The 21175-nt window shown below is 45.3% G+C and overlaps 1 pseudogene; it reads left to right on the forward strand.

Moving 5' to 3' along the window:
- LOC123732724 (serine hydroxymethyltransferase, cytosolic-like) overlaps positions 1-21175 on the forward strand; it is a 58146-nt pseudogene that overhangs the window by 19650 nt on the left and 17321 nt on the right.

Below are 21175 nucleotides of genomic sequence, written 5' to 3' on the forward strand. Positions count from 1 at the left end.
ACTCCGCTCCAACGACCCTGAGGTACGGGGGTATTATAATGAGGAACCACTCCGCTCCAACGACCCTGAGGTACGGGGGGGTATTATAATGAGGAACCACTCCGCTCCAACGACCCTGAGGTACGTGACACGGGGGTGGTGGTATTATGAGGAACCACTCCGCTCCAACGACCCTGAGGTATGGGGGGGTATTATAATGAGGAACCACTCCGCTCCAACGACCCTGAGGTACGGGGTGGGGTATTATAATGAGGAACCACTCCGCTCCAACGACCCTGAGGTACGGGGGGTATTATAATGAGGAACCACTCCGCTCCAACGACCCTGAGGTACGGGGGGTATTATAATGAGGAACCACTCCGCTCCAACGACCCTGAGGTACGGGGGGTATTATAATGAGGAACCACTCCGCTCCAACGACCCTGAGGTACGGGTGGTGGTATTATAATGAGGAACCACTCCGCTCCAACGACCCTGAGGTACGGGGGGTATTATAATGAGGAACCACTCCGCTCCAACGACCCTGAGGTACGGGGGTATTATAATGAGGAACCACTCCGCTCCAACGACCCTGAGGTACGTGACACGGGGTGGTGGTATTATAATGAGGAACCACTCCGCTCCAACGACCCTGAGGTATGGGGGGGTATTATAATGAGGAACCACTCCGCTCCAACGACCCTGAGGTACGGGGGGTATTATAATGAGGAACCACTCCGCTCCAACGACCCTGAGGTACGGGGGGGGTATTATAATGAGGAACCACTCCGCTCCAACGACCCTGAGGTACGTGACACGGGGGTGGTGGTATTATAATGAGGAACCACTCCGCTCCAACGACCCTGAGGTATGGGGGGGTATTATAATGAGGAACCACTCCGCTCCAACGACCCTGAGGAACGGGGGGTATTATAATGAGGAACCACTCCGCTCCAACGACCCTGAGGTACGTGACACGGGGTGGCGGTATTATAATGAGGAACCACTCCGCTCCAACGACCCTGAGGTATGGGGGGGTATTATAATGAGGAACCACTCCGCTCCAACGACCCTGAGGTACGGGGGTATTATAATGAGGAACCACTCCGCTCCAACGACCCTGAGGTACGTCACACGGGGTGGGGGGTATTATAATGAGGAACCACTCCGCTCCAACGACCCTGAGGTACGGGGGGTATTATAATGAGGAACCACTCCGCTCCAACGACCCTGAGGTACGGGGGGTATTATAATGAGGAACCACTCCGCTCCAACAACCCTGAGGTACGGGGTGGGGTATTATAATGAGGAACCACTCCGCTCCAACGACCCTGAGGTACGGGGGGGTATTATAATGAGGAACCACTCCGCTCCAACGACCCTGAGGTACGGGGGGTATTATAATGAGGAACCACTCCGCTCCAACGACCCTGAGGTACGGGGTGGTATTATAATGAGGAACCACTCCGCTCCAACGACCCTGAGGTACGGGGGTATTATAATGAGGAACCACTCCGCTCCAACGACCCTGAGGTACGGGGGGTATTATAATGAGGAACCACTCCGCTCCAACGACCCTGAGGTACGGGGGGTATTATAATGAGGAACCACTCCGCTCCAACGACCCTGAGGTACGGGGGGTATTATAATGAGGAACCACTCCGCTCCAACGACACTGAGGTACGGGGGGTATTATAATGAGGAACCACTCCGCTCCAACGACCCTGAGGTCGTCACACATAATGAAAGTTGTATTATAATGAAACGGTGTATTGTGTGTAGGTGTATTATAATGAAACGGTGTATTGTGTAGGTGTATTATAATGAAACGGTGTATTGTGTAGGTGTATTATAATGAAACGGTGTATTGTGTAGGTGTGTATTATAATGAAACGGTGTATTGTGTAGGTGGATTATAATGAAACGGTGTATTGTGTAGGTGTGTATTATAATGAAACGGTGTATTGTGTAGGTGTGTATTATAATGACATGGTGTATTGTGCAGGTGTGTATTATAATGAAATGGTGTATTGTGCATGTGTGTATTATAATGAAACGGTGTATTGTGCAGGTGTGTATTATAATGAAACGGTGTATTGTGCAGGTGTGTATTATAATGAAAGCGGTGTATTGTGCAGGTGTGTATTATAATGAAACGGTGTATTGTGCAGGTGTGTATTATAATGAAACGGTGTATTGTGCAGGTGTGTATTATAATGAAACGGTGTATTGTGTAGGTGTGTTATAATGAAACGGTGTATTGTGTAGGTGTGTTATAATGAAACGGTGTATTGTGTAGGTGTGTGTTATAATGAAACGGTGTATTGTTTAGGTGTGTATTATAATGAAACGGTGTATTGTGTAGGTGTGTATTATAATGAAACGGTGTATTGTGTAGGTGTGTGTTATAATGAAATGGTGTATTGTGTAGGTGTATTATAATGAAACGGTGTATTGTAATGAAACGGTGTATTGTGTAGGTGTGTGTATTATAATGAAACGGTGTATTGTGTAGGTGTGTGTATTATAATGAAACGGTGTATTGTGTAGGTGTGTGTATTATAATGAAACGGTGTATTGTGTAGGTGTGTGTATTATAATGAAACGGTGTATTGTGTGTGTATTATAATGAAACGGTGTATTGTGTAGGTGTGTGTATTATAATGAAACGGTGTATTGTGTAGGTGTGTGTATTATAATGAAACGGTGTATTATAATGAAACGGTGTATTGTGTAGGTGTGTATTATAATGAAACGGTGTATTGTGTAGGTGTATATTATAATGAAACGGTGTATTGTGTAGGTGTGTATTATAATGAAACGGTGTATTGTGTAGGTGTGTATTATAATGAAACGGTGTATTGTGTAGGTGTGTGTATTATAATGAAACGGTGTATTGTGTAGGTGTGTGTATTATAATGAAACGGTGTATTGTGTAGGTGTGCGTATTATAATGAAACGGTGTATCGTGTAGGTGTGCGTATTATAGTGAAACGGTGTATTGTGTAGGTGTGTGTATTATAATGAAACGCTGTATTGTGTAGGTGTGTGTATTATAATGAAACGCTGTATTGTGTAGGTGTGTATTATAATGAAACGCTGTATTGTGTAGGTGTGTATTATAATGAAACGGTGTATTGTGTAGGTGTGTATTATAATGAAACGGTGTATTGTGTAGGTGTGTGTATTATAATGAAATGGTGTATTGTGTGTAGGTGTGTGTATTATAATGAAACGGTGTATTGTGTGTGTATTATAATGAAACGGTGTATTGTGTAGGTGTGTGTATTATAATGAAACGGTGTATTGTGTAGGTGTGTGTATTATAATGAAACGCTGTATTGTGTAGGTGTGTGTATTATAATGAAACGCTGTATTGTGTAGGTGTGTATTATAATGAAACGCTGTATTGTGTAGGTGTGTATTATAATGAAACGGTGTATTGTGTAGGTGTGTATTATAATGAAACGGTGTATTGTGTAGGTGTGTGTATTATAATGAAACGGTGTATTGTGTAGGTGTGTGTATTATAATGAAACGGTGTATTGTGTAGGTGTGTGTATTATAATGAAACGGTGTATTGTGTAGGTGTGTGTATTATAATGAAACGGTGTATTGTGTGTAGGTGTATTATAATGAAACGGTGTATTGTGTAGGTGTGTGTATTATAATGAAAGCGGTGTATTGTGTAGGTGTATTATAATGAAACGGTGTATTGTGTAGGTGTGTATTATAATGTAACGGTGTATTGTGTAGGTGTGTATTATAATGAAACGGTGTATTGTGTAGGTGTGTATTATAATGAAACGGTGTATTGTGTAGGTGTGTATTATAATGAAACGGTGTATTGTGTGTAGGTGTGTGTATTATAATGAAACGGTGTATTGTGTAGGTGTGTATTATAATGAAACGGTGTATTGTGTAGGTGTGTATTATAATGAAACGGTGTATTGTGTAGGTGTGTATTATAATGAAACGGTGTATTGTGTAGGTGTGTGTATTATAATGAAACGGTGTATTGTGTAGGTGTGTGTATTATAATGAAACGGTGTATTGTGTAGGTGTGTGTATTATAATGAAACGGTGTATTGTGTAGGTGTGTGTATTATAATGAAACGGTGTATTGTGTGTAGGTGTATTATAATGAAACGGTGTATTGTGTAGGTGTATTATAATGAAACGGTGTATTGTGTAGGTGTGTATTATAATGTAACGGTGTATTGTGTAGGTGTGTATTATAATGAAACGGTGTATTGTGTAGGTGTATTATAATGAAACGGTGTATTGTGTAGGTGTGTATTATAATGAAACGGTGTATTGTGTGTAGGTGTGTGTATTATAATGAAACGGTGTATTGTGTAGGTGTGTATTATAATGAAACGGTGTATTGTGTAGGTGTGTGTATTATAATGAAACGGTGTATTGTGTAGGTGTGTATTATAATGAAACGGTGTATTGTGTAGGTGTGTATTATAATGAAACGGTGTATTGTGTAGGTGTGTATTATAATGAAACGGTGTATTGTGTAGGTGTGTATTATAATGAAACGGTGTATTGTGTAGGTGTGTATTATAATGAAACGGTGTATTGTGTAGGTGTGTATTATAATGAAACGGTGTATTGTGTAGGTGTGTATTATAATGAAACGGTGTATTGTGTAGGTGTGTATTATAATGAAACGGTGTATTGTGTAGGTGTGTATTATAATGAAACGGTGTATTGTGTAGGTGTATTATAATGAAACGGTGTATTGTGTAGGTGTGTGTATTATAATGAAACGGTGTATTGTGTGTAGGTGTGTGTTATAATGAAACGGTGTATTGTGTGTAGGTGTATTATAATGAAACGGTGTATTGTGTGTAGGTGTATTATAATGAAACGGTGTATTGTGTAGGTGGGTGTATTATAATGAAACGGTGTATTGTGTAGGTGTGTGTATTATAATGAAACGGTGTATTGTGTAGGTGTGTATTATAATGAAACGGTGTATTGTGTAGGTGTATTATAATGAAACGGTGTATTGTGTAGGTGTATTATAATGAAACGGTGTATTGTGTAGGTGTATTATAATGAAACGGTGTATTGTGTAGGTGTGTGTATTATAATGAAACGGTGTATTGTGTAGCTGTATTATAATGAAACGGTGTATTGTGTAGGTGTGTATTATAATGAAACGGTGTATTGTGTAGGTGTGTGTATTATAATGAAACGGTGTATTGTGTAGGTGTGTGTATTATAATGAAACGGTGTATTGTGTAGGTGTGTGTATTATAATGAAACGGTGTATTGTGTAGGTGTGTGTATTATAATGAAACGGTGTATTGTGTAGGTGTATTATAATGAAACGGTGTATTGTGTAGGTGTATTATAATGAAACGGTGTATTGTGTAGGTGTGTATTATAATGAAACGGTGTATTGTGTAGGTGTGTGTATTATAATGAAACGGTGTATTGTGTAGGTGTGTGTATTATAATGAAACGGTGTATTGTGTAGGTGTGTGTATTATAATGAAACGGTGTATTGTGTAGGTGTGTGTATTATAATGAAACGGTGTATTGTGTGTAGGTGTGTGTATTATAATGAAACGGTGTATTGTGTAGGTGTGTGTATTATAATGAAACGGTGTATTGTGTAGGTGTGTGTATTATAATGAAACGGTGTATTGTGTGTAGGTGTGTGTATTATAATGAAACGGTGTATTGTGTAGGTGTGTGTATTATAATGAAACGGTGTATTGTGTAGGTGTGTGTATTATAATGAAACGGTGTATTGTGTAGGGGTGTGTATTATAATGAAACGGTGTATTGTGTAGGTGTGTGTTATAATGAAACGGTGTATTGTGTAGGTGTGTATTATAATGAAACGGTGTATTGTGTAGGTGTGTATTATAATGAAACGGTGTATTGTGTAGGGGTGTGTATTATAATGAAACGGTGTATTGTGTAGGTGTGTATTATAATGAAACGGTGTATTGTGTAGGTGTGTATTATAATGAAACGGTGTATTGTGTAGGTGTGTATTATAATGAAACGGTGTATTGTGTAGGGGTGTGTATTATAATGAAACGGTGTATTGTGTAGGGGTGTGTATTATAATGAAACGGTGTATTGTGTAGGTGTGTGTATTATAATGAAACGGTGTATTGTGTAGGTGTGTGTATTATAATGAAACGGTGTATTGTGTAGGTGTGTGTATTATAATGAAACGGTGTATTGTGTAGGTGTGTGTATTATAATGAAACGGTGTATTGTGTAGGTGTGTGTATTATAATGAAACGGTGTATTGTGTGTAGGTGTGTGTATTATAATGAAACGGTGTATTGTGTAGGGGTGTGTATTATAATGAAACGGTGTATTGTGTGTAGGTGTGTGTATTATAATGAAACGGTGTATTGTGTGTAGGGGTGTGTATTATAATGAAACGGTGTATTGTGTAGGTGTGTGTATTATAATGAAACGGTGTATTGTGTGTAGGTGTGTGTATTATAATGAAACGGTGTATTGTGTGTAGGTGTGTGTATTATAATGAAACGGTGTATTGTGTGTAGGTGTGTGTATTATAATGAAACGGTGTATTGTGTGTAGGTGTGTGTATTATAATGAAACGGTGTATTGTGTAGGTGTGTATTATAATGAAACGGTGTATTGTGTAGGTGTGTATTATAATGAAACGGTGTATTGTGTGTAGGTGTGTGTATTATAATGAAACGGTGTATTGTGTAGGTGTGTATTATAATGAAACGGTGTATTGTGTAGGTGTGTGTATTATAATGAAACGGTGTATTGTGTAGGTGTGTGTATTATAATGAAACGGTGTATTGTGTAGGTGTGTGTATTATAATGAAACGGTGTATTGTGTAGGGGTGTGTATTATAATGAAACGGTGTATTGTGTAGGGGTGTGTATTATAATGAAACGGTGTATTGTGTAGGGGTGTGTATTATAATGAAACGGTGTATTGTGTAGGTGTGTGTATTATAATGAAACGGTGTATTGTGTAGGTGTGTGTATTATAATGAAACGGTGTATTGTGTAGGTGTGTGTATTATAATGAAACGGTGTATTGTGTAGGTGTGTGTATTATAATGAAACGGTGTATTGTGCTAGGTGTGTGTATTATAATGAAACGGTGTATTGTGCTAGGTGTGTGTATTATAATGAAACGGTGTATTGTGTAGGTGTGTATTATAATGAAACGGTGTATTGTGTAGGTGTGTGTATTATAATGAAACGGTGTATTGTGTAGGTGTGTGTATTATAATGAAACGGTGTATTGTGTAGGTGTGTGTATTATAATGAAACGGTGTATTGTGTAGGTGTGTGTATTATAATGAAACGGTGTATTGTGTAGGTGTGTGTATTATAATGAAACGGTGTATTGTGTAGGTGTATTATAATGAAACGGTGTATTGTGTAGGTGGATGTATTATAATGAAACGGTGTATTGTGTAGGTGTATTATAATGAAACGGTGTATTGTGTAGGTGGGTGTATTATAATGAAACGGTGTATTGTGTAGGTGTATTATAATGAAACGGTGTATTGTGTAGGTGGGTGTATTATAATGAAACGGTGTATTGTGTAGGTGTATTATAATGAAACGGTGTATTGTGTAGGTGTGTGTATTATAATGAAACGGTGTATTGTGTGTAGGTGTTCTCCATCATCAAGCGAGAGAAGCATCGTCAGACCTTTGGCCTGGAGCTGATCGCATCAGAGAACTTCACCTCCAGAGCCGTTCTGGAAGCCCTGGGGTCCTGTATGAACAACAAGTACTCAGAGGGGTATCCCGGACAGCGGTGGGTACTATGAACCTTTATTAACCTTTATGATCCTTAATGAACCTTTATTTAAACAGGGAGTCACTCAGAGGGGTATCCCGGACAGCGGTGGGTGCTATGAACCTTTATGAACCTTAATGAACCTTAATGAACCTTTAGGAACCTTAATGAACCTTTATGAACCTTTAGGAACCTTTATGAACCTTTAGGAACCTTTAGGAACCTTTAGGAACCTTTAGGAACCTTTATTTAAACAGGGAGTCACTCAGAGGGGTATCCCGGACAGCGGTGGGTACTATGAACCTTTATGAACCTTTATTTAAACAGGGAGTCACTCAGAGGGGTATCCTGGACAGCGGTGGGCGCTATGAACCTTTATGAACCTTTATGAACCTTTATGAACCTTTATTTAACTAGACAAGTCAGTTAAGAACAAATTCTTATTCACAATGACGGCCTACCAGGGAACAGTGGGTTATATTGTTCAGGAGCAGAACGAACAAATGGGGGATTCAATGTGTCACACCTTTCGGTTTACTGGCCCAACGCTCTAACCACTAGGCTACCTGCTGGTTACTGGCCCAACGCTCTAACCACTACGCTACCTGCTGGTTACTGGCCCAACGCTCTAACCACTAGGCTACCTGCTGGTTACTGGCCCAACGCTCTAACCACTAGGCTACCTGCTGGTTACTGGCCCAACCCTCTAACCACTAGGCTACCTGCTGGTTACTAGTCCAACGCTCTAACCACCAGGCTACCTGCTGGTTACTGGCCCAACGCTCTAACCACTAGGCTACCTGCTGGTTACTGGCCCAACGCTCTAACCACTAGACTACCTGCTGGTTACTGGCCCAACGCTCTAACCACTAGGCTACCTGCTGGTTACTGGCCCAACGCTCTAACCACTAGGCTACCTGCTGGTTACTGGCCCAACGCTCTAACCACTAGGCTACCTGCTGGTTACTGGCCCAACGCTCTAACCACTAGGTTACCTGCTGGTTACTGGCCCAACGCTCTAACCACTAGGCTACCTGCTGGTTACTGGCCCAACGCTCTAACCACTAGGCTACCTGCTGGTTACTGGCCCAACGCTCTAACCACTAGGCTACCTGCTGGTTACTGGCCCAACGCTCTAACCACTAGGCTACCTGCTGGTTACTGGCCCAACGCTCTAACCACTAGGCTACCTGCTGGTTACTGGCCCAACGCTCTAACCACTAGGCTACCTGCTGGTTACTGGCCCAACGCTCTAACCACTAGGTTACCTGCTGGTTACTGGCCCAACGCTCTAACCACTAGGCTACCTGCTGGTTACTGGCCCAACGCTCTAACCACTAGGCTACCTGCTGGTTACTGGCCCAACGCTCTAACCACTAGGTTACCTGCTGGTTACTGGCCCAACGCTCTAACCACTAGGCTACCTGCTGGTTACTGGCCCAACGCTCTAACCACTAGGCTACCTGCTGGTTACTGGCCCAACGCTCTAACCACTAGGCTACCTGCTGGTTACTGGCCCAACGCTCTAACCACTAGGCTACCTGCTGGTTACTGGCCCAACGCTCTAACCACTAGGCTACCTGCTGGTTACTGGCCCAACGCTCTAACCACTAGGCTACCTGCTGGTTACTGGCCCAACGCTCTAACCACTAGGCTACCTGCTGGTTACTGTCCCAACGCTCTAACCACTAGGCTACCTGCTGGTTACTGGCCCAACCCTCTAACCACTAGGCTACCTGCTGGTTACTGGCCCAACGCTCTAACCACTAGGCTACCTGCTGGTTACTGGCCCAACGCTCTAACCACTAGGCTACCTGCTGGTTACTGGCCCAACGCTCTAACCACTAGGCTACCTGCTGGTTACTGGCCCAACGCTCTAACCACTAGGCTACCTGCTGGTTACTGGCCCAATGCTCTAACCACTAGGCTACCTGCTGGTTACTGGCCCAACGCTCTAACCACTAGGCTACCTGCTGGTTACTGGCCCAACGCTCTAACCACTAGGCTACCTGCTGGTTACTGGCCCAACGCTCTAACCACTAGGCTACCTGCTGGTTACTGTCCCAACGCTCTAACCACTAGGCTACCTGCTGGTTACTGGCCCAACGCTCTAACCACTAGGCTACCTGCTGGTTACTGTCCCAACGCTCTAACCACTAGGCTACCTGCTGGTTACTGGCCCAACCCTCTAACCACTAGGCTACCTGCTGGTTACTGGCCCAACGCTCTAACCACTAGGCTACCTGCTGGTTACTGGCCCAACGCTCTAACCACTAGGCTACCTGCTGGTTACTGGCCCAACGCTCTAACCACTAGGCTACCTGCTGGTTACTGGCCCAACGCTCTAACCACTAGGCTACCTGCTGGTTACTGGCCCAACGCTCTAACCACTAGGCCACCTGCTGCCCTAAACAACATTTAAATATATTTAAGAAAAGCATTCGCATTCTGTAACAAAAAGTCTTCAATTTAATAATTAAAAAATGCCTGGAAGGAATCAGAATATCTAACTGCAAGGAATTCTGAATATTGTTCTACACACCAGGGACAACGATAACTAAAAGCAGATTTCCCACAATTATGTGTTTTTTAAAACTGGTGGTGGTGGGGGGGAGAGAGAAATAATGGGTTTGGTTATCTATCCCTGAGAGAGAATGGGTTTGGTTATCTATCCCTGAGAGAGAATGGGGTTGGTTATCTATCCCTGAGAGAGAATGGGGTTTGGTTATCTATCCCTGAGAGAGAATGGGTTTGGTTATCTATCCCTGAGAGAGAATGGGTTTGGTTATCTATCCCTGAGAGAGAATGGGGTTGGTTATCTATCCCTGAGAGAGAATGGGGTTGGTTATCTATCCCTGAGAGAGAATGGGGTTGGTTATCTATCCCTGAGAGAGAATGGGGTTTGGTTATCTATCCCTGAGAGAGAATGGGGTTGGTTATCTATCCCTGAGAGAGAATGGGGTTTGGTTATCTATCCCTGAGAGAGAATGGGGTTTGGTTATCTATCCCTGAGAGAGAATGGGGTTTGGTTATCTATCCCTGAGAGAGAATGGGGTTTGGTTATCTATCCCTGAGAGAGAATGGGGTTTGGTTATCTATCCCTGAGAGAGAATGGGGTTTGGTTATCTATCCCTGAGAGAGAATGGGGTTTGGTTATCTATCCCTGAGAGAGAATGGGGTTTGGTTATCTATCCCTGAGAGAGAATGGGGTTTGGTTATCTATCCCTGAGAGAGAATGGGGTTTGGTTATCTATCCCTGAGAGAGAATGGGGTTGGTTATCTATCCCTGAGAGAGAATGGGGTTGGTTATCTATCCCTGAGAGAGAATGGGGTTGGTTATCTATCCCTGAGAGAGAATGGGGTTGGTTATCTATCCCTGAGAGAGAATGGGGTTTGGTTATCTATCCCTGAGAGAGAATGGGTTTGGTTATCTATCCCTGAGAGAGGATGGGGTTGGTTATCTATCCCTGAGAGAGAATGGGGTTTGGTTATCTATCCCTGAGAGAGGATGGGGTTGGTTATCTATCCCTGAGAGAGAATGGGGTTGGTTATCTATCCCTGAGAGAGAATGGGGTTGGTTATCTATCCCTGAGAGAGAATGGGGTTGGTTATCTATCCCTGAGAGAGAATGGGGTTGGTTATCTATCCCTGAGAGAGAATGGGGTTGGTTATCTATCCCTGAGAGAGAATGGGGTTGGTTATCTATCCCTGAGAGAGAATGGGGTTGGTTATCTATCCCTGAGAGAGAATGGGGTTGGTTATCTATCCCTGAGAGAGAATGGGGTTGGTTATCTATCCCTGAGAGAGAATGGGGTTGGTTATCTATCCCTGAGAGAGGATGGGGTTTGGTTATCTATCCCTGAGAGAGGATGGGGTTTGGTTATCTATCCCTGAGAGAGAATGGGTTTGGTTATCTATCCCTGAGAGAGAATGGGTTTGGTTATCTATCCCTGAGAGAGAATGGGGTTTGGTTATCTATCCCAGAAAGAGAGAATGGGGTTTGGTTATCTATCCCAGAAAGAGAGAATGGGGTTGGTTATCTATCCCAGAAAGAGAGAATGGGGTTGGTTATCTATCCCAGAAAGAGAGAATGGGGTTGGTTATCTATCCCAGAAAGAGAGAATGGGGTTGGTTATCTATCCCTGAGAGAGAATGGGGTTGGTTATCTATCCCTGAGAGAGAATGGGGTTGGTTATCTATCCCTGAGAGAGAATGGGGTTGGTTATCTATCCCTGAGAGAGAATGGGGTTGGTTATCTATCCCTGAGAGAGAATGGGGTTGGTTATCTCTCCCTGAGAGAGAATGGGGTTGGTTATCTCTCCCTGAGAGAGAATGGGGTTGGTTATCTCTCCCTGAGAGAGAATGGGGTTTGGTTATCTATCCCTGAGAGAGAATGGGGTTTGGTTATCTATCCCTGAGAGAGAATGGGGTTTGGTTATCTATCCCTGAGAGAGAATGGGGTTTGGTTATCTATCCCTGAGAGAGAATGGGGTTTGGTTATCTATCCCTGAGAGAGAATGGGGTTTGGTTATCTATCCCTGAGAGAGAATGGGGTTTGGTTATCTATCCCTGAGAGAGAATGGGGTTTGGTTATCTATCCCTGAGAGAGAATGGGGTTGGTTATCTATCCCTGAGAGAGAATGGGGTTGGTTATCTATCCCTGAGAGAGAATGGGGTTGGTTATCTATCCCTGAGAGAGAATGGGGTTGGTTATCTATCCCTGAGAGAGAATGGGGTTTGGTTATCTATCCCTGAGAGAGAATGGGGTTTGGTTATCTATCCCTGAGAGAGAATGGGGTTGGTCATCTATCCCTGAGAGAGAATGGGGTTGGTCATCTATCCCTGAGAGAGAATGGGGTTGGTCATCTATCCCTGAGAGAGAATGGGGTTTGGTCATCTATCCCTGAGAGAGAATGGGGTTGGTTATCTATCCCTGAGAGAGAATGGGGTTTGGTTATCTATCCCTGAGAGAGAATGGGGTTGGTTATCTATCCCTGAGAGAGAATGGGGTTTGGTTATCTATCCCTGAGAGAGGATGGGGTTTGGTTATCTATCCCTGAGAGAGGATGGGATTGGTTATCTATCCCTGAGAGAGAATGGGGTTTGGTTATCTATCCCTGAGAGAGAATGGGGTTTGGTTATCTATCCCTGAGAGAGAATGGGGTTGGTTATCTATCCCTGAGAGAGAATGGGGTTGGTTATCTATCCCTGAGAGAGAATGGGGTTTGGTTATCTATCCCTGAGAGAGAATGGGGTTTGGTTATCTATCCCTGAGAGAGAATGGGGTTGGTAATTTGTAGGTCTAATATAAATCGGTGATGTGTAGAGGACGTTTCTGACTGCTTTGTTAATAAATTAAAGAGAGAGTCCATCTCTCTTCTTACAGAGCCGTCCAGGAGACTACAAACCTGTCATCCAGGATACTTTGAAGAAACTCAAATATAAAATATATATTTTGATTTGTTTAACTACATTATTCCATAGTTTTGATTCTACGATGTAGAAAATAGTAAAAAAAAATAAAGAAAAACCGTTGAATGAGTCGGTGTTATAAAACTTTAGACTGGTTGTGTGTGTGTGTGTGTGTGTGTGTGTGTGTGTGTGTGTGTGTGTGTGTGTGTGTGTGTGTGTGTGTGTGTGTGTGTGTGTGTAGGTACTACGGGGGAACAGAACATGTGGATGAGTTGGAGCGTGTGTGTCAGAGGAGAGCTCTGGAGGTCTACGGACTGGAGGCTGACAGGTGGGGGGTCAATGTCCAGCCCTACTCAGGTACTACACACACACACTATACACACACTACACACTACACACCACACACACACTACACACACCTACACTACACACCACACACACACATACACACACTATACACACACACACACACACACACACTACACACCACACACACACTACACACACACTCTACACACACACACACACTATACACACACCTACACTACACACACACTACACAGAGACACACACATACATACACACACTATACACACACCTACACTACACACACACTACACAGAGACACACACACACTACACACCACACACACACTACACACACACTCTACACACACACACACACACACACTACACACCACACACACTACACACACACTATACACACACACACACACTATACACACACTACACAGAGACACACACATACATACACACACTATACACACACCTACACTACACACACACTACACAGAGACACACACACACTACACACCACACACACACTACACACACTATACACACACCTACACTACACACACACTACACAGAGACACACACACACTACACACCACACACACACTACACACACACTACATACACACTACACACACTACACACACACACACACACTACACACACACTACACACACACTATACACACACACACTATACACACACACACACTACACAGAGACACACACATACATACACACACTATACACACACCTACACTACACACACACTACACAGAGACACACACACACCACACACTACACACACTATACACACACCTACACTACACACACACTACACAGAGACACACACACACTACACACCACACACACACTACACACACACTACATACACACTACACACACTACACACACACACACACTACACACACACTACACACACACTATACACACACACACTATACACACACACACACTACACAGAGACACACACATACATACACACACTATACACACACCTACACTACACACACACTACACAGAGACACACACACACTACACACCACACACACACTACACACACACTACATACACACCACACACACACACACTACACACACACTACACACACACTATACACACACTACACACACACACACTATACACACACACACACACTACACACACACTATACACACACTACACACACACTATACACACACTATACACACACTACACACACACTATACACACACACACACACTACACACACACACACTACACACATACATTACACACACACACACTACACACACACTACACACACACACTACACTACACACACACACTACACACCACACACACTACACACACACTACACACACTAACTTGGCTGTGTGTTTATTGGTTCCCCTGCTAACTTGGCTGTGTGTTTATAGGTTCCCCTGCTAACTTGGCTGTGTGTTTATAGGTTCCCCTGCTAACTTGGCTGTGTGTTTATAGGTTCCCCTGCTAACTTGGCTGTGTGTTTATTGGTTCCCCTGCTAACTTGGCTGTGTGTTTATTGGTTCCCCTGCTAACTTGGCTGTGTGTTTATAGGTTCCCCTGCTAACTTGGCTGTGTGTTTATTGGTTCCCCTGCTAACTTGGCTGTGTGTTTATTGGTTCCCCTGCTAACTTGGCTGTGTGTTTATAGGTTCCCCCTGCTAACTTGGCTGTGTGTTTATAGGTTCCCCTGCTAACTTGGCTGTGTGTTTATAGCCTCCCCTGCTAACTTGGCTGTGTGTTTATTGGTTCCCCCTGCTAACTTGGCTGTGTGTTTATAGGTTCCCCCTGCTAACTTGGCTGTGTGTTTATTGGTTCCCCTGCTAACTTGGCTGTGTGTTTATTGGTTCCCCTGCTAACTTGGCTGTGTGTTTATTGGTTCCCCTGCTAACTTGGCTGTGTGTTTATTGGTTCCCCCTGCTAACTTGGCTGTGTGTTTATTGGTTCCCCTGCTAACTTGGCTGTGTGTTTATAGGTTCCCCTGCTAACTTGGCTGTGTGTTTATAGGTTCCCCTGCTAACTTGGCTGTGTGTTTATTGGTTCCCCTGCTAACTTGGCTGTGTGTTTATTGGTTCCCCCTGCTAACTTGGCTGTGTGTTTATTGGTTCCCCCTGCTAACTTGGCTGTGTGTTTATTGGTTCCCCTGCTAACTTGGCTGTGTGTTTATAGGTTCCCCTGCTAACTTGGCTGTGTGTTTATAGGTTCCCCTGCTAACTTGGCTGTGTGTTTATTGGTTCCCCTGCTAACTTGGCTGTGTGTTTATTGGTTCCCCTGCTAACTTGGCTGTGTGTTTATTGGTTCCCCTGCTAACTTGGCTGTGTGTTTATTGGTTCCCCTGCTAACTTGGCTGTGTGTTTATTGGTTCCCCTGCTAACTTGGCTGTGTGTTTATAGGTTCCCCTGCTAACTTGGCTGTGTGTTTATTGGTTCCCCTGCTAACTTGGCTGTGTGTTTATAGCCTCCCCTGCTAACTTGGCTGTGTGTTTATAGGTTCCCCTGCTAACTTGGCTGTGTGTTTATAGGTTCCCCTGCTAACTTGGCTGTGTGTTTATTGGTTCCCCTGCTAACTTGGCTGTGTGTTTATAGCCTCCCCTGCTAACTTGGCTGTGTGTTTATAGCCTCCCCTGCTAACTTGGCTGTGTGTTTATAGGTTCCCCTGCTAACTTGGCTGTGTGTTTATAGGTTCCCCTGCTAACTTGGCTGTGTGTTTATAGGTTCCCCTGCTAACTTGGCTGTGTGTTTATAGGTTCCCCTGCTAACTTGGCTGTGTGTTTATAGGTTCCCCTGCTAACTTGGCTGTGTGTTTATAGGTTCCCCTGCTAACTTGGCTGTGTGTTTATTGGTTCCCCTGCTAACTTGGCTGTGTGTTTATTGGTTCCCCTGCTAACTTGGCTGTGTGTTTATTGGTTCCCCTGCTAACTTGGCTGTGTGTTTATTGGTTCCCCTGCTAACTTGGCTGTGTGTTTATTGGTTCCCCTGCTAACTTGGCTGTGTGTTTATTGGTTCCCCTGCTAACTTGGCTGTGTGTTTATTGGTTCCCCTGCTAACTTGGCTGTGTGTTTATAGGTTCCCCTGCTAACTTGGCTGTGTGTTTATTGGTTCCCCTGCTAACTTGGCTGTGTGTTTATAGGTTCCCCTGCTAACTTGGCTGTGTGTTTATAGGTTCCCCTGCTAACTTGGCTGTGTGTTTATAGGTTCCCCTGCTAACTTGGCTGTGTGTTTATAGCCTCCCCTGCTAACTTGGCTGTGTGTTTATAGCCTCCCCTGCTAACTTGGCCGTGTGTTTATAGGTTCCCCTGCTAACTTGGCTGTGTGTTTATAGGTTCCCCTGCTAACTTGGCTGTGTGTTTATAGGTTCCCCTGCTAACTTGGCTGTGTGTTTATAGGTTCCCCTGCTAACTTGGCTGTGTGTTTATAGGTTCCCCTGCTAACTTGGCTGTGTGTTTATAGGTTCCCCTGCTAACTTGGCTGTGTGTTTATAGGTTCCCCTGCTAACTTGGCTGTGTGTTTATAGGTTCCCCTGCTAACTTGGCTGTGTGTTTATAGGTTCCCCTGCTAACTTCGCTGTGTGTTTATTGGTTCCCCTGCTAACTTGGCTGTGTGTTTATAGCCTCCCCTGCTAACTTGGCTGTGTGTTTATAGGTTCCCCTGCTAACTTGGCTGTGTGTTTATAGCCTCCCCTGCTAACTTGGCCGTGTGTTTATAGCCTCCCCTGCTAACTTGGCCGTGTGTTTATAGGTTCCCCTGCTAACTTGGCCGTGTGTTTATAGGTTCCCCTGCTAACTTGGCTGTGTGTTTATAGGTTCCCCTGCTAACTTGGCTGTGTGTTTATAGGTTCCCCTGCTAACTTGGCTGTGTGTTTATAGGTTCCCCTGCTAACTTGGCTGTGTGTTTATAGGTTCCCCTGCTAACTTGGCTGTGTGTTTATTGGTTCCCCTGCTAACTTGGCTGTGTGTTTATTGGTTCCCCTGCTAACTTGGCTGTGTGTTTATTGGTTCCCCTGCTAACTTGGCTGTGTGTTTGTAGGTTCCCCTGCTAACTTGGCTGTGTGTTTATTGGTTCCCCTGCTAACTTGGCTGTGTGTTTATAGGTTCCCCTGCTAACTTGGCTGTGTGTTTATTGGTTCCCCTGCTAACTTGGCTGTGTGTTTATTGGTTCCCCTGCTAACTTGGCTGTGTGTTTATTGGTTCCCCTGCTAACTTGGCTGTGTGTTTATTGGTTCCCCTGCTAACTTGGCTGTGTGTTTATTGGTTCCCCTGCTAACTTGGCTGTGTGTTTATTGGTTCCCCTGCTAACTTGGCTGTGTGTTTATTGGTTCCCCTGCTAACTTGGCTGTGTGTTTATAGCCTCCCCTGCTAACTTGGCTGTGTGTTTATAGGTTCCCCTGCTAACTTGGCTGTGTGTTTATAGGTTCCCCTGCTAACTTGGCTGTGTGTTTATAGGTTCCCCTGCTAACTTGGCTGTGTGTTTATAGGTTCCCCTGCTAACTTGGCTGTGTGTTTATAGGTTCCCCTGCTAACTTGGCTGAGTGTTTATAGGTTCCCCTGCTAACTTCGCCGTGTACACGGCCATCGTTGAGCCTCATGGGAGGATCATGGGTCTGGACCTCCCTGATGGAGGTCACCTGACGCACGGCTTCATGACGGACAAGAAGAAGATCTCTGCCACGTCCATCTTCTTCGAGTCCATGCCCTACAAGGTAAACAACAACAACACCAGGCAGGGGGGGGTGTAGAGGGAGGGAGGGAGAGAGAGGGAGAGGGAGGGAGAGAGAGAGGGAGGGAGGGAGAGAGAGAGAGAGAGAGGGAGGGAGGGAGAGGGAGGGAGGGAGAGAGAGAGGGAGGGAGGGAGGGAGGGAGGGAGAGGGGGAGAGAGAGGGAGAGAGGGAGGGAGAGAGGGAGGGAGAGGGGGAGAGAGAGGGAGGGAGAGGGGGAGAGAGAGGGAGGGGGAGGGAGAGAGGGAGGGAGAGGGAGGGAGGGGGGGAGGGAGAGAGGGAGAGGGAGAGGGAGGGGGAGGGAGGGGAGGGAGGGAGGGAGGGAGGGAGAGAGGGAGGGAGAGAGAGAGGCTTTGACTTGGTTGTGTCAGTGTTGTCTTTATGTTGAAACAATGTTGCTCTTCAGGCTGTGTGAAGGCCTTGACCGGACGGTGTTGTTTCCCCTGACCTTTAACCCTCCTCCTACCCTCGTCAACACCTGATTGGCTGATTTTTAAATGACGCGGTAAAGGTCTGTACAGGACGGAGGTACTGCGCTGCCCTCTTCACTGACCAATCCAAGGCTTTCCAGACTGTACATTAAAGAGCTAAGATCGTCTGTCTGGATCAGAACTCATTTCATTGGTTAGAACGGGTAAGTCGGGTTTCTGGGTCGAGAGCTTCAAGTTCCTTGGTGTCCAAATCACTGAGGACTTAAAGGTCCCCGAGTCTTCCCTTTACGTCCCCGAGTATTCCCTTTACGTCCCCGAGTCTTCCCTTTACGTCCCCGAGTCTTCCCTTTACGTCCCCGAGTCTTCCCTTTACGTCCCCGAGTCTTCCCTTTACGTCCCCGAGTCTTCCCTTTACGTCCCCGAGTCTTCCCTTTACGTCCCCGAGTCTTCCCTTTACGTCCCCGAGTCTTCCCTTTACGTCCCCGAGTCTTCCCTTTTAAAGACATTGATTTCTCAATGCCAGAAACGCATATAATAGTAACTTAGAGCGCCCAAGAAAACATTTACAAACTCTTAAATCAATTCTTATAAAAGTTGTTCTAAAAGTTGGGTTTGATGTTTTTCTCCAAATCGGTTTGAACTTCAGAGATCATGTGACCAAGCTAACCAGATGTAAACATGTCCAGCTGTTGGTCTGTAGCCGCTGACGCTGTCGTAGGTCGGTCCAGCTGTTGGTCTGTAGCCGCTGACGCTGTCGTAGGTCGGTCCAGCTGTTGGTCTGTAGCCGCTGACGCTGTCGTAGGTCGGTCCAGCATGTTGGTCTGTAGCCGCTGACGCTGTCGTAGGTCGGTCCAGCATGTTGGTCTGTAGCCGCTGACGCTGTCGTAGGTCGGTCCAGCTGTTGGTCTGTAGCCGCTGACGCTGTCGTAGGTCGGTCCAGCATGTTGGTCTGTAGCCGCTGACGCTGTCGTAGGTCGGTCCAGCATGTTGGTCTGTAGCCGCTGACGCTGTCGTAGGTCGGTCCACCATGTCGGTCTGTAGCCGCTGACGCTGTCGTAGGTCGGTCCAGCTGTTGGTCTGTAGCTGCTGACGCTGTCGTAGGTCGGTCCAGCTGTTGGTCTGTAGCCGCTGACGCTGTCGTAGGTCGGTCCAGCTGTTGGTCTGTAGCCGCTGACGCTGTCGTGAGGTCGGTCCAGCTGTTGGTCTGTAGCCGCTGTCGTAGGTCGGTCCAGCTGTTAGTCTGTAGCCGCTGACGCTGTCGTAGGTCGGTCCAGCATGTTGGTCTGTAGCCGCTGTCGTAGGTCGGTCCAGCTGTTGGTCTGTAGCCGCTGACGCTGTCGTAGGTCGGTCCAGCTGTTGGTCTGTAGCCGCTGACGCTGTCGTAGGTCGGTCCAGCTGTTGGTCTGTAGCCGCTGACGCTGTCGTAGGTCGGTCCAGCTGTTGGTCTGTAGCCGCTGACGCTGTCGTAGGTCGGTCCAGCATGTTGGTCTGTAGCCGCTGACGCTGTCGTAGGTCGGTCCAGCTGTTGGTCTGTAGCCGCTGACGCTGTCGTAGGTCGGTCCAGCTGTTGGTCTGTAGCCGCTGACGCTGTCGTAGGTCGGTCCAGCCTCTGGGAAAGAGTTGTTTTTAAAAGGTGTTTGTGTTAATTCGGTCGTTCTGTGGCTCTTGGCGGTGGCGGTGGGGGGGGAGTTTTCCTATACAGCGTTCCCGAGCGCTGCCTGAACTGAAATGCGACGCTTCGGGGAGCGGATCGCGTTTCGAAGAGAAGCGCCCCGGAGCCCTGGGTTAATTTTGGTCCGTGGGAAGTGCATTTCTGGATCGTAGGATCAATGTGGTCACAGTGGCTTCTTGTTGAAGAGGCAGCAGATAACTAGAGCTTTCTAGAGCTTTTCTAGGGCTTTCTAGAGCTTTTCTAGGGCTTTCTACAGCTTTATAGAGCTTTTCTAGAGCTTTTCTAGGGCTTTCTAGAGCTTTCTAGGGCTTTCTACAGCTTTCTAGAGCTTTCTAGGGCTTTCTAGAGCTTTCTACAGCTTTCTAGAGCTTTCTAGAGCTTTCTACAGCTTTCTAGAGCTTTCTAGGGCTTTCTAGAGCTTTCTACAGCTTTCTACAGCTTTCTAGGGCTTTCTAGAGCTTTCTAGGGCTTTCTAGAGCTTTCTAGGGCTTTCTACAGCTTTCTACAGCTTTCTACAGCTTTCTAGGGCTTTCTAGAGCTTTCTAGGGCTTTCTAGAGCTTTCTAGGGCTTTCTAGGGCTTTCTACAGCTTTCTACAGCTTTCTAGGGCTTTCTACAGCTTTCTAGGGCTTTCTACAGCTTTCTACAGCTTTCTACGGCTTTCTAGGGCTTTCTACAGCTTTCTACAGCTTTCTACGGCTTTCTACGGCTTTCTACAGCTTTCTAGGGCTTTCTACGGCTTTCTACAGCTTTCTAGGGCTTTCTCTCTTTCTCCATTTCTGAATTGTGGCCATTTTTCTTTCTAGCTGACAAAAAAAAAAAAAACACTATG

This window comes from Salmo salar, unplaced genomic scaffold (genome assembly GCF_905237065.1).
Source record: "Salmo salar unplaced genomic scaffold, Ssal_v3.1, whole genome shotgun sequence".
In the NCBI taxonomy this organism is placed as follows: Eukaryota; Metazoa; Chordata; class Actinopteri; order Salmoniformes; family Salmonidae; genus Salmo; species Salmo salar.